The sequence below is a fragment of the Equus przewalskii genome, chromosome 17, assembly GCF_037783145.1.
Source record: "Equus przewalskii isolate Varuska chromosome 17, EquPr2, whole genome shotgun sequence".
NCBI lineage: Eukaryota > Metazoa > Chordata > Mammalia > Perissodactyla > Equidae > Equus > Equus przewalskii.
The window spans coordinates 19,710,801-19,722,960 of NC_091847.1; positions in this window are offsets into that span (position 1 = coordinate 19,710,801).

A 12,160-nucleotide genomic window follows, 5' to 3' on the forward strand; every position below is an offset into this window, starting at 1 on the left:
CTTGGCTGGGATGATTTAGAGCTGCAGTGACAATCCGTGATCACAAGGAGACCTTGAAGATGGAAGCATGAGGTGAAGACCGTGGAGCAGAAACACAGGCGGAGCCTGGACCCCTGTGAACATCATGGAGCCACCACACCAGCCGATAAAGTCCACAAACCAGCTCTGGACTTTATCAAAGTGAGAGAAAAACACCTCCCTTTAGTTTTGTCATTGTATTTTCAGACAGCAGAAGCATGTAACTCCTGGCAGCTATTAGGTGCTGACTGATACCTAATTGTGATCCCTGAATGTTCATTGCATCTGGTTGGGTTTTTAAATTGCAAGTAACAGAAACATTGGCTAATTTTAGCATAAAGGGACTAACTATCCTTCAGGAATTATGACGTTGCTCCTAAAGCTGAAGTGAGGACCGAAGAAGTAGGCCAGGAGCTCCACCTAGAGCAGTAGGTGGGCACCAGATTGCTCTGGAAGGTCCTGGTCACAGGCTCTGCTCGTCAATCTCATCAGTGCACGCTAATTTCTTGCCAGTCCTTGCGTCACTCTGCCGAGATTCAACGTCTCAGGGAAGCAAGGATTTGATTGGCCGAGGTAAGGTCACATGACCACTGTGTACCAGAGGAAGAACAGAGCAGTGGGACCCAGCACATCGCGCTATGGAAGGGCAGGCTCCTGGATTTATTGTCTCACCAGGACTGCATCCAGTGGGGTCAGAGGCAAGTCCCTACGAGGGAATCAGAGTGCCCTGGGGGAAGGGCGCTGCACGGAGCTCAGTAGAGGAGACGATTCCGACCTTTCTGTGAGGAGAGGAACTGGCCAAGAGGGGAAGATTGTTAGGCCGTGAAGGCTTCAGGGGTGAGCGGTGCTGACAGGTCTACCCTCCTCGGGAACAAAGGCTGACGATCATGGCAGCGCCTCTGAGGAGGGCAAACGCTTCACGTAAAGGAGCTCTTTTAATCTTCTCCAATCTATGCAGACAGTGGTATTTCCCGGTAAAAATACGAACGCATCTGTTTCCTTGGTTGCTGCTGCTTCTTCCTTTAACCAGGCTGCAGCTTCTAATGCACACTCACTAACCCTCCCACAGCGATTACAGGTCTTCGCGGATCTCCCTAAGTGGGGGCTAGTACTCTTGTCCCCCTCTCGTGAGAAGTCACAACTCCGGAAAGATCAAGTGCCCTTCCGAGGGCCATGCGGTGTGACGGCAGTGTAGCGAGGTGAAAGCAAATGGTGGAGTCTGCAGTTAGAGTAGACAGAGGTCCTCAGTTAAGTAAGGGCTGCCGAGGAGAGCCGACCTCAGTGTGAAGATGCTCATGAGTAGAGAAATGGATATGATGCTCTAGTCTCAGAGATCCTAAATGTGCAATGGAGTATCAGTGAAATGTGTCCAAGAATACAGAAACCTGGAGACTTGGACCCTCAGGGTGCCCACCAGACTTTAGTTTCTTGTTGCAACCATATTTATATACATCACTGAGGAAGGCTATCAGGAGGAAAGCAGAAGCTGAAGTCTCTCCCCTGCTTAAACTCTCCAGTGGCTTCCCAGAGTCAGTAGAATAAAATCCAATCTCCTCATTCTGGCTGATGAGATCTTTTATGATCTGAACCTGCCTTGCCATGTGCTTTCCTCTTTTCCTCTGACTCCACCTGCTGTTTCAGCCACTTTGGTCTTCTTTCATTTTCTGGAAGCTGGTTTCTGACCCTTTGCATTTGCTGCCTGGGAATACTCTGTCCCAGAACTGTGCTTGGCTGACTCCTCCTTGCCATTCATGTCTCAGCTCAGATGTTGCCTGCCCTGAGCAGGGACTCCAGAGCCCCACTACCTGGCTTCCATTCTTGGCTCTGTCATGTGCTGGCTATGTAATATTCAGCCAGGACTTAGCTGCTCTGTGCCTCATTTTGCTCAGCTGTAAATGAGGCTCATGATATCCTTATATCATAAGGTGGTCGTGCAGTTTACATAAATTAATAGAAGTGAAGCTGTTAGGACAGTGTCTGGGGCACCGTCAGTGCTACAGAAGTGTTAGTGCTGTTTTTATAGGAGCCCCAACTGTGAGTCATTCTGTCACCAAACCTGGCTTGTTTTCTTTATAACACTAATCACTGTCTGAAATGGCTTTGTTTGTTTATTTATTGTCTGTTTCGTCCAGGCTTTATTCAGGTTGAGTAATTGGAACTACGCAGAATTCAAAGTTTATTCCTTAGTTAGAGGATGGAGCAAAGCTTCATCAATGGCATCCTCACATGGCCCCACGCCCCTCCTGGTTTCCCACTCTGTGTGGCAAAGGGGTGGGACCACATCGGTGGTTCTGTTGTGGATTGTAATCACCCAGGAGACCTGTGAAAATTAAAGGTGCCAAAGAGAACTACCATATGGCACAGCAATCCCACTGGGGGTGTTTATCCAAAAGAATTGAAAGCAGGGTCTCAAAGAGATATTTGCACACCATCTTCATAGCAGCATTATATCAATAGCCAGAGGTAGAAGCAACATAAATGTGTGCGGACAGTTGAATGGGTAAACAAACCATGGGCTATACATACAACGGAATATGGTTCAGTGTTAAAAACGAAGGAAATGCTGTCTCATGCTACAACGTGGATGAACCCCGAGGACACTATGCTAAGTGAAATAAGCCCGTCACAAAACGACAAATACTGCATGATTCCACTTACACGAGGTACCTAGAGAAGTCAAATTCCTAGAGATGCAAAGTAGAATGGCGGTTATGAGGGGCTGGGGTTGGGGGAAGCGGGGAATTTGTAAGAGAACAGTCGCGGTTTTGCACGATGAAAAAGCTCTGGAGATGTTTCATGGCGGTGTGAATATACTGAACACTACTGAATGGTATGCTTAAAAATGGTTAAGATGGTAAATTTTATGTTATGTGTTTTTTACCACAATAAAAAAACCCCCCAAAAAACAACGAAGATGCCATACCTAGATGCTGAGTAAAAAGATTGGAGTGGGCGGGGCATTTACATTAAGAAAATCTCCCTGGGAGATTCTGACACCCACCAAACTGAGAATCATTGGGCCACACCATCTTTAAAGATACGTCTGTGGTTTGGATTTAGGGCATTTAAAGCTTGCACCATCCCTGATATAAAGCCTTAATTATATGCAGAAAAAATGATCCCCAAATTCTCCTTATGGGTTCTCCTTAATTTTGCCAAGTTAATCTGCTTCTCATCCGTATTCCCATCTCTCGCGGCGCTCTGTCTCAGGGCAGAGCCAGTGATCTGTGAGCAGCGGGCGTTTGGAGCCAGCTCACCGGGGTGTTTTCCTTGTAGTGTCCACAAGGTGGCAGGCCAGGCACTTGAATTTGAGCAGCGGAGGGCGCGCGCAGTCGGCGGCGGGCTGGACCGCCCAGGCACTTCGCTAAAGGTTTGTGAGGGACCCCGCGCTACTTGCATGGTTTAAGGGTGCCTGGAGGAGGCTGTGGAGATGCCCAACTTCAGAGCCAGCCTGCATTTGTTCTCAAGGGAAGGTGAGCAGCTCCCGCTCCCCGCCCTCCCGCAGGATGGAGTGGCCACAGCCCCCTTCCTCTGGGGCTCGGGAGCAGCCCGCCCAGGAAAGCGGGCGTCAGTGTGTGTGCACGTGTGTCGAGGAATAATGTTCACAAGCTGTTCTGGTTTTTCGGAGGGAGAAGAATGTTTTGGTGATATTTTCTTTCAAATAATTAAAAGGCCCGAGGCAGAATAGGAGACCTTCTGCGTTGTTTGGAAACTCCTAAGTGATGAGGGAAGGGCGAATCCAGTTAAGGCGCACCAGCTGTTGGATATTTAATGGGCATCTTAAAAATATTGATTTGCTGACCCACTTCAGGCCTTGACCTAGTAAGGGGTCACAGTTCACCACAGTAATAACTCAGCGAGTGGTTTGGTGACACATGGAGATGAAAATGGGAGGACCTTTGACGTGATGTTAACGTGCTGTTTGTGTCTCAAGTGAGGACTGTGGCTTTCAGTAGGTACAAAATGTTTGCACCTGAGGAGAAAAAAAGATGTGGCTCGCTCAGGTGTGTTCATGGAAGAAGGGGCAGAGACTGATACATCAAGCAGAGGTAGCCGATTTGAATCCAGGGGGGTCCAACCCAAACCCAAAATGGAATGTACAGTATTTGCCACCATTTTTTTTTTCTAAAAATTGAATTGTTTTAGTGTCATTTAAAAATGGAGAGATTTCACTTGGAATTCCAGATCTGGCTCCTCTGGAAAAATATAGATTTGTGTATACTGAGCCAATATTTCTGCATGAAACAATGGCGTGAAACCTAGTGGCTGCCTTCTTTAGACAGAGTGTGCACCATAGTCCACACCACACCCTATTGCATGCCCAACTCAACTTGCTTCCCTTGTTCACTTGCTGTCCCTGACCCTGTGGGCATCGGAGTGTGCAACTTCTGCTATAAAGTGTCTAGGATGGTGGCACACAGTGGGTACTTTAAACCTGCTGTTTCCTTTTTTTTCTTGAAGGCTGAGATGGCCTCACAGGCTGCTCCCTCCACAGTGACAGGCATCTAAGAAGGGCTTAACTAAAGGAGAATGAAGGAAAGAGAACATGCTTTAGATGGAACCAGAGATGTAACATCGGGATCCAGTCCGCTGGGTTTTCTGTTTCCTTCTGAGGGTCTTCTCGCATTCCAAGTGAAGCTCTGGTGGTAGCCAGGGCCCGGTGAGTGTCTGGGAGGCTTGCTGGAGTCTGTGTGCAGGCCTTTCATTGTCAGCCATGCTCGGCTCATTTTAGAGAACCACATGCAAATCCCCTTCCAAGGTACCATTTCCTCACAAATAATAGAGAACTATTGTTGGGAGGATGCGGAGCCTGGAGTTCTATAATAATAGATTTTCATGAAGGAAAATCACATCCCTACCATGAGCACAGCTGAGAACATGAAACCTACTATTGAGAGATTCTGGTTAAAATAAAGTATTATCCCCGAAGATGGGCCTGTCCGTGGGGGTCTGTGGGAAGCCAGGTGGGAGGGCATTGCAGGTCCTGCTGGAAATGAGTAGGTGAAAAACATCTGTCCATCCAAGGATGATTAATCTCAATCATGGGGCTGTTAGGAAGCCCTGGCTTTCCCTTCCTGGCAGGAGGCGAGAGTGGATAATTCACTGTCACAAAAGAAGGAGTAGAAGTAGGGAGGGGGAGAGGAGGCTGCATTGTGAGCTCCGGACTCCCAAACTCAGGGGGATGGCCACACTCCGATTTCTTCCTTTTAGCGGCTCAAGGTAGGGCCATTTGTAGGTGATTGTGGGTTGATGTGGTTGTGCCATCTCACGTGGGCCCAACCCTGTGTCAGGAACCAAGAGATGGGGAGACAGCTGTGGGCAGAGGGGGCCTGGGACTAAAAGACTGAGAGCGGGACCAGTGAGTTCTCCATCCTCAGACAAGGGGGTAGGGCGCCCCTTGCTCCTCCTCATATGCTTACCTACGTTTTGTCCCCATTGCATTAAAAAAAAACTTCTATTCTGTAAATTATCAAATATACTCACAAGTATAGAGAATAGTGTAACTAGTGAGTCCTGCATGTTAGAATCACTTGGGATCTTTTAAAAATCCCGACACTGAGGTACCGCACACCCCCCACCCCCCGCCCTTTGCCCCCAACAATTTAACTCACAGTCTCTGGGGTTGGAACGCAGGCATCAGTATTTTCCAAGCTCCCTGGCTGGTTCCCGTGTACATACAGACAAGTCCGGGAATCACTGATGTCGCTGTCACCCGGCTTCCACAATTATCAACACGTGGTCAGTCTCACTGATCTTGTATCTCTGGTGTCCTAGATCCCCAATTTTCCGTTGCCTCTCAGATTATTTCAAAGGGAATTCCTGACTTATGTTATTTCATCCTTCACTGCCTCAGTATACAATAAGAACTTGAAGAAAAACGCATAAGCACAATAGCATTGTCACTCCAAAAGAAATTTAACAGTGGTTCCTTAGTCTCATCTAATATCCTGTCTATCTTTGGTACTCAGTTTAGCTTCTGACACAATTCTTCCTCTCCTTCATCTATGACTTTAATTTAATTCCAAAGGGATAAATAATGTTTCTTCCCTCCATTTTTGAGGTAGTGGGGTTGGTGAAAGGGGCATCCGGTTGGCTGACTCCTGGTTACCAGCACCTTTCCCTCAGGGTGACCCTGGGTTCTGAGTCCCTTCAGGGACAGCCCTGCCCATGTTTGTGGATAAGAGGACAGCTAGAGAAGCAGAAGATGCTCATAGATTTGTTCAACAGCTGTTGATCAGGAGACTTCTGTATGTCCAGGCACTGTATTAGGTGAGGGGGACTGGGTCTGTCTTTGTCACCGTGATATTCTGTTAAGCACAGAGTCTGGCACGTGGTAGGGACTCAAGAAGTGTTTAGTCCAGTGATGAAATTGTGCATTTTTGTTACCGTTACAGTCAGATGACCACGGCTGACGTATTGGGTGTGAGTGTGTAATACCCCTTTATAAATCACATGTGCACAAAACTTCCACATCGTACCTCTTTACTTACCTGAGGATCAGAGAACATTTTTTTTCTTTTAAGTAATTTTCACTACAACATCATATGGATTCCCCAAACGAGATGAAACAGCATGGCAGAGTTAAATCTTAGTAGCAGGGAGCAAGGGTGCCCCAAATAGTTGAAACGCAACCATGGGGTCTGAGCCTCATTTCAGCTGTGAGGTCTCAGCCTTCTCTTCCTATCAAACCCTTTCAAAGGAGTGCTAACACACAGCAGAAATTGACTGGTTTGAAGCTAACCTTCTTTTATTTCCTTTGCCCAGCCTCTAAGTGAAACACTTAGAAGCAGGACAATAAAATGTCCAGAAGGCAACTAACGTGGCCAAGGAAGCAAGTGAAATCTCACTGACCCACATCTTTTTTGAAGAATATTTTTCTGCTTATCACACTTTTTTTTTTTTTTCCTTTTTCTCCCCAAAGCCCCCGGTACATAGTTGTATATTCTTCGTTGTGGGTCCTTCTAGTTGTGGCATGTGGGACGCTGCCTCAGCGTGGTTTGATGAGCAGTGCCATGTCCGCGCCCAGGATTCGAACCAACGAAACACTGGGCCGCCTGCAGCGGAGCGCGCGAACTTAACCACTCAGCCACGGGGCCAGCCCCTGCTTATCACACTTTTATTATAGAAAATTTGATAAAAGTATGAAGAAATGAAAATCACCCATATGTTACTATCCAGAGAGGACTACCTTTTTCTGCTAGAGATAATTGACCATTTTGGTGTATTTCCTTCTAGTCTTTTTTTTCCCCCATAACTAAATATAGACTGCATTTTCTGATTTAATTAAAGTTATTGTTAATTTCTTTAATTTAAGTGTACTTAGGACTTTATGCTTTTAAGAACAATTTTTAATCTGTTTCCTCCTTTGTTTCTCATTGTAATTCTATAAAGGATGTAGGGAAGATATTATTCTCATTTTACAAGTGAGAAATCAAGGTCCAGAAGGTTAAGTCATTTTTCTCAAGGTCACACAAATGACCCAGGACTCTCATTTGTAATCCAGGAGCTTTCTGCCTAGTCCCAGTCCTCACTGGGTATAGAGAAATGACCCGCGGGTGGGACAGCCCTAGGATTATTTATGACTGTGGGACTGACTGTTATTTCTTTTCTCCGGAAGGTTCAAGGCAGAGGGTAAAGAGCCACACACCCTGGTACAGTCTAATTATGGATACAGGGAGGGGGTTACAGTAAATAAAGTGCCATCATATATGGGAAATCCAACTGACATTCCAGATAACGCTCTTTGTTAGGCACTTATTGACTGTACCATGTATTATGATCTTTGACCTTCAAATCCTTACCTGTCCACGCCCTCTTCTAAGGGAAGCTGCCCAGCCATCGCCTCTGCTGCCTCAGCTGCCAGCATTAGTGCCAGGGTGCCCTGGGCTTCAGCTCCATCTTGTAGGTGGCCCAGGGGTGGAGCCTGACAAGCACCACCAGGCCATGGTGGATTATGGTTATGAACTGGTATAAAAAGATGAGCAAGGGAAATTAGATGTTCTTTCTCAGGAATGTGAACTACTAAACATGGGGAGGATTGATCAGAGATCTGGTGAGGCAGAGAGTCAGGACAGAGTCATGGCCAAAGCCACGTGTAAAATGAGATTATGGGGGAACAAAAAATATGAATATGGTGGCAAAGAGAAAAGAGCTGTGTGGATCACAGAGAGAATCAGAAGTGCCATGCCGGGGAGGGAGAGAGAGACCAGCCCCCAGAGCTGCTTGTTCCTGGGGTTTCCAGGTTTATGTCCAGTCCCTGTATATCTGACAATAACTTTCGTTACCCACCCTCTCCCTGGGGGTAACTTGCTTGGGTCTCTGATCTTTGTAACCAAACAAGGCAACCTGTCTTAATGGTTCCAAATCCACAGCCTGATAGACTGGAAGAGACTTTCTGGAAGGCCTTGCTTGCCCTCCCAGTTTTGCAGATGACAGAGCTGAGGTTGCAGAGGAGAGAGGACTCGCCCATGGTCAGCAGGTCTCCTGACTCCAATCCAAGTTCCCTGCTGTCTGCAGACCACAAGCTTCCTTGATTTCCTCATGCATCTCATCCTTGGCTTCCCGCCATATCATGAAGCTTGAAGGCTGGGCTCCTGCTTTCTACATCCATTTCTTCCCTTTCCTTTTGCTTTGCATATTGCTAAACACTGAGTAGGAGCTTAATAAATGCTTGTTAAATTGAATGGGAGGATGCTCTAGGTTTGAGGCAGGGATGGAGGTGGCCGTTGATGAAAGCTCCCTTGACTGATGGACAGGCTGGCATTTTGGGTGAGTTGAGAAAGGGTCCCTTAGCTCCTGTGCAGTCACTAGTCTTTGAGGTTTGAGGTGACTTTTCATGCTATGGATTTGCCACAGCAAAATTGAACAAAGACAAGGTTTCTCCTCTGCCTGACAGGTCAGAATCCGTTGCCAGCAGTTGAGTATCTAAGAGAAAGCAGGTTCAGAGAATGTGTCCACATCTTATTAGACTGTGTATCTGCTGGGCAAAAATGAATACAATGCATGGCAGTTAGTAGTGGTTTATATCCTCTGAATCCTTTTTTTAACAATATAACCAGGATTGATTTGAGTGGAGTAGGAGGGGATGGAAAAAGGAGTTCAGAAACGATATTTTAGACTGATGTCATGTGAGTCTTTGTTCTTTTTTCCCACAAATATTTATTGCATGCCGATTCTGTACCTGGCATTGTTTTAGACACTGGGAATACTATAGTGATGCAAACTTAGAAAAATTCCTGCCCTCTCAGAGCTTACAATGCATTGGAGTTGCAAAGTTAGTTAAAGGAAAGGTGACATGTATTAGTTTGCTAGGGCTGCAAAAACAAAGTATCACACACTCGGGGGCTTAAACAACAGAAATTTATTGTCTCATAGTCTTAGAGGCTGGAAGTCTGAGATTGTTGGCAAGACTGGTTCCTTGTGAGGCCTCTCTCCCTAGCGTGTAGATGGCCATTTTCTCCCTGTGTCTTCACATTGTCTTCCCTCTGTGTCCAAGTTTCCTCTTCTTAAAAGGATACCAGTCATGTTGGATTAGGGCCCATCCTAGTGACCCATTTTTAACTTAATTAGCTCTTTAAAGACCCTATATCCAAATGCAGTCACATTCTGAGTTACTGGGTGTTAAGCCTTCAGCATATGAGTTATGGGAGGAACACAATTCAGCTCATAACATGGCATAAATAAAACAGTGATGTTGATACATGATGACACACCATATTTAAAGCATAAAGGTTTTGTGTTGCTTTTCCAAATTGGGGAAGGGTTGTTTGTCCACTTACGTTGGCTGTGGCCAGTGCTGGCTTGGAGGGAAGGCTGAGCTTGGGCAGCAGAATGATCTGGGGTTGGACATTGAGTCATTCTCAGTGAAACTACCCAGGCCACTTGAGAATTGAACCACTGACCTGGACTCAATTAATACGAAATCTAAGTAACTGAGAAAGAGGCCCAGGCCTTGTTTGCTGGAAATAAGTGAATTTATTTTCATAAGCAACGACAAGGAAAGACTGTGGCCATTCCACATGACAGCATCAAAGCCATTTGTTTTTTCTCTTTAATCACCTGCTATTTTCCTAATGGGATTGGAATGTATGTGGTTCCTGCTGTTTTATATACTTTGTTGCCATGTGGCTCACTGGTTTCTCTTTTCATTTATGCTTTTGTGGTTTTACTGAACAAACGACCTTCTGTGTCATAATGAGTTCCTGGATCTTGACATACTGAGCATAAATCCACCAAATCTGGAACTCTTTGCTATAGAAGATTCACTTTGGCTTTTGAAATAAGATAAAGATGCTGAAATAGTTGGTCAATCATGTAGGAGAAGGGCTCATGGTCCTCCAGGGGCTTTGATGCAACAGATGCCTGGCCCAAGCAGTGGTGCGTGGGTTGGTCCGTCTGTCAAATTGGAAAAACCGTCCATCTGCCAATCTGATAGCAGGGCCTTCTCTCATGGGCACCCGGGGACTAATTTGTTAAAAAAGAGCTTTGCAGACTACTGAGTCCCAGGGAGAGTTGGTGAAGCAATAAGAAGTGTGCAAAGGCTGTGTCAGTTTTTTGCCAGAGCAATCAGTTGAAAAACGAAGGATTTAGAGAAACAGGAAAAGCAGTTGGACTGACTAGAGGCAAGATTAGGAAGAGAAGTTTTTCTCTGTGGTTTCCCTGCTCTTCTTTTCTATTGCCTTAAAAAAGTCTTTGTAGGAACTTCTCTCTGTGTTCATTGATTGATTTTCTTATTTCTGTATCTGTTAATTTACTGAACATCCATTAGGTAACAGGGGCTGGGATACTGTATGATCCCTTCCTTCAAAAAGCCTGTGTCACCAAGATGGCAGAGTAGGAGACCCCAGCCTCCATCCCTCCACTAAGATCAACAGACAGCTATCCTTGAACAAAAACAGCTCTGGGAGAGCTCTGGAGTCCACTTAGGAAACGTCACAGTAGAACAAGGAACCTGAGAATAACCACATACAAAGGGAAGGAAGCACAGCTTCATTTTGCCAGCATTATCCCGTCCCCCAGGCTGGCACTGCTCAGCACCAAGAGGGAACTCCTCCACCAGAAAGAGTCCCCCTTGTGAGAGACGGAGAGCAGGGTGAGTGACCAGCTTCCCCAGTCTTTCAGGGCACTGCACAAAGGACCCATTTTGATTTCACCCCACCCAGAGACCAGTAAAGCTGAGACATATAGAGATGGCTGGGAACAAAGAAGAACAGAGGCTCCCAATATTAGCCACCCAGTGGAAGTGACCACGGTTCCTATTGACCTGCTCGGCAGAGGACCCCAACAGTTTTTGCCACTGAAGAAACCAACAGACCACCTGCAGATTTCACTAGTTTTAATCCCACAGGTATTTGTATTCACTAGAGCCAGCCTCCTGAGTCCCTCCCTAATCCTACCTTTCCCATATTCACCACCCATTCTCTGGAGCCTGGGATCTGCACTGGCAGCCAGTCTCAGCCTCTATGTTGCACAGATGCAAGATGCCAGCCTAGATCTTGTGACTGACCTCACTGTTGTGTGTCTGTTTGAGGCTAGCCCCTCCAGCTGTGCACCTGCACGCCACTCGCCTGACTCCTGTCACGGGCCTCCACTGTTGTGTGTGCACCTGTGATGAGACCCTCAAGCCGTGGAAGTGCATACTGACAGCCAAGGTCCCCAGAGCTGCTGTGGGCCCAGATCCAGCCCTGTCTCTTGTCACTGGCCTGCACTGCTGGGCTCAGCTGTAGCTAGCCTCTCCAACTGTGTACTTGCATGCCCCCTGTCCAAATCCTGTCACCATTCTCCTTTGATTTGTGCCTGTGGTGAGACCCTGCAACCATAGGAGTACATGCTGACAGCCGAGGCTCCCACAGCTGCTTGTGGGCCTGGACCCAGCCCTGACTCCTGTCACTGGCCTACACTATTGGGTTCATCTACAGCTAGCCCCTTCAGTTGTGCACCTGTACTCTGCTGGCCCAACTCACAATACCAGGCTTCACTTCTGTGTGCACACCCATGTTGAGACCCTACAGCCACAGGAGTGCATGCCAACAGCCAGGGTCTTCACAACTGCTAGTGTACCTACAGCTGGCCCTAGTCATTGCTGTTGGCATGGCCCTTGCCACTACATGTGTGTGTGCATCTGGCCTCTGCCATTACACAG